This window comes from Oncorhynchus keta, chromosome 35, assembly GCF_023373465.1.
Source record: "Oncorhynchus keta strain PuntledgeMale-10-30-2019 chromosome 35, Oket_V2, whole genome shotgun sequence".
NCBI classification, from domain to species: Eukaryota; Metazoa; Chordata; class Actinopteri; order Salmoniformes; family Salmonidae; genus Oncorhynchus; species Oncorhynchus keta.
Window position 1 is genome coordinate 6,446,023 of NC_068455.1, and position 2,500 is coordinate 6,448,522.

A 2,500-nucleotide genomic window follows, 5' to 3' on the forward strand; every position below is an offset into this window, starting at 1 on the left:
ATCAAAGATGCTATTTTCTGATCTTACATTGTGGAGAACAAAAAAAAGATGATATCGTTTAATGGATATTATGTTGTTGATGGATGAGTGACAATTGAATGGACTCATAGTATTTTAGTTTCTTATTTTTAAGGAACGAATACAGAGGCAGAGTTCTCAGAGGAGGAACAACGGGGAGAAACGAAGTAACAAAACGAAGTAACAAAACGAAGTAACGACAGATCCAAAAACGAAGTAACAAAACGAACTAACGACAGATCAACGATCAAACTAAAGACGGAAGGAAAAGAACAAGAAGGAAAACAAGGATTATTAAACTGCCTTGAACATTACTTCATTACTCTCTCTCTATATATATATATATATATATATATATAATATAGAGACATATTTTCTGTATATTTTGAATATTTGTTTTCAATGTTGTCACATTTGGCTTCTTCAGTCCTACAGAGGACCGCTGTGATTTGGTTTGAGGGGGTCGTATCCTGGGAAAAGGATACCTATGTCTCAAATGGCACCCTGCAGAGAGAAATACTTTTTCCCAGGGCTCATATAGCTCTGGTGCACTACGTAGGGAATAGGGCTCTGGTCAACGGTAGTGCACTACGTAGGGAATAGGGCTCTGGTCAACGGTAGTGCACTACGTAGGGAATAGGGCTCTGGTCAACGGTGGTGCACTACGTAGGGAATAGGGCCCTGGTCAACGGTAGTGCACTACGTAGGGAATAGGGCTCTGGTCAACGGTAGTGCACTACATAGGGAATAGGGCTCTGGTCAACGGTAGTGCACTACATAGGGAATAGGGCTCTGGTCAACGGTGGTGCACTACGTAGGGAATAGGGCTCTGGTCAACGGTGGTGCACTACGTAGGGAATAGGGCTCTGGTCAACGGTGGTGCACTACGTAGGGAATAGGGCTCTGGTCAACGGTAGTGCACTACGTAGGGAATAGGGCTCTGGTCAACAGTAGTGCACTACGTAGGGAATAGGGCTCTGGTCAACGGTAGTGCACTACATAGGGAATAGGGCTCTGGTCAACGGTAGTGCACTATATAGGGAATAGGGCTCTGGTCAACGGTAGTGCACTACATAGGGAATAGGGCTCTGGTCAACGGTAGTGCACTATATAGGGAATAGGGCTCTGGTCAACAGTAGTACACTATATAGGGAATAGGGCTCTGGTCAACGGTAGTGCACTACATAGGGAATAGGGCTCTGGTCAACGGTAGTGCACTATATAGGGAATAGGGCTCTGGTCAACGGTAGTGCACTACATAGGGAATAGGGCTCTGGTCAACGGTAGTGCACTACATAGGGAATAGGGCTCTGGTCAACGGTAGTGCACTACATAGGGAATAGGTTGCCATTTGAGATGTACCCCGATGTCGTCTTCATGTTGTTTTCTAAATATCTATTACATCTTACCTAATGAATTTAAAGAAACGTTGTATTTTAATTTATTATTAATATAAATATATTGCTCTCACAAAGTTTTCACATTTTATTAAATCAACAACAACAACCCCCCTCTCCTCTCCTCCTCCCCAACCCCCCTCTCCTCTTCTCCTCCCCAAAAATAAAAATGTGTTTCTGTAGAAAACTGTAACTGATTGATAATTCAGAGGTATTTTTCTACTGGTCTTCCATGATGCACTTTGCTGTAAAACATCTTATTTATTGATACTTCTGTTCCCATGTGACGTACAAGATGGTAATATTGAACTATAATGACCTGTTGAGATGACGACGCCCTTTTCTGCATCTGTAGCTCACTACCAGGGTGGTGGGTTGAGATGACGACGCCCTTTTCTGCATCTGTAGCTCACTACCAGCGTGGTGGGTTGAGATGACGACGCCCTTTTCTGCATCTGTAGCTCACTACCAGCGTGGTGGGTTGAGATGACGACGCCCTTTTCTGCATCTGTAGCTCACTACCAGCGTGGTGGGTTGAGATGACGACGCCCTTTTCTGCATCTGTAGCTCACTACCAGCGTGGTGGGTTGAGATGACGACGCCCTTTTCTGCATCTGTAGCTCACTACCAGCGTGGTGGGTTGAGATGACGACGCCCTTTTCTGCATCTGTAGCTCACTACCAGCGTGGTGGGTTGAGATGACGACGCCCTTTTCTGCATCTGTAGCTCACTACCAGCGTGGTGGGTTGAGATGACGACGCCCTTTTCTGCATCTGTAGCTCACTACCAGCGTGGTGGGTTGAGATGACGATGCCCTTTTCTGCATCTGTCAATCTCAATATCAACCTCCTGCCCTTGTGGTGTGGTTGCCTCTTCCCTTCGATTCCCTTCCCTTGGTCTGGTCAGGTCCACTCTTCATAACACCCGAGTTTTGTATTTATAGTTTCCTCTTCTTCTCATGAGACATCAGGCAGTGGCGTGCCTGGTCCCAGATCTGTTTGTTTGTTTTTTTCCCCTACTCCGTTGTCATTGTCGAGTCAGTTGCATGAACAATTCCGTAATGAGTTGTCAAAAGAGTAGGAACG

At 45.4% G+C, this 2,500-nt stretch overlaps 1 protein-coding gene across 4 annotated transcripts in view; it reads left to right on the forward strand.

The window, feature by feature from the left end:
- Nucleotides 1-1,519, forward strand: part of LOC118380739 (sodium/calcium exchanger 3-like) — a 210,646-nt gene extending 209,127 nt beyond the window's left edge. For all 4 annotated transcript variants that reach the window (XM_052496203.1, XM_052496205.1, XM_052496206.1 and 1 more), the window contains one exon: nucleotides 1-1,519. This exon is cut by the window's left edge and continues 948 nt beyond it. The gene's annotated coding sequence lies outside the window, so the exon portion shown is untranslated.
- The last annotated feature ends 981 nt before the right edge of the window (nucleotides 1,520-2,500 follow it).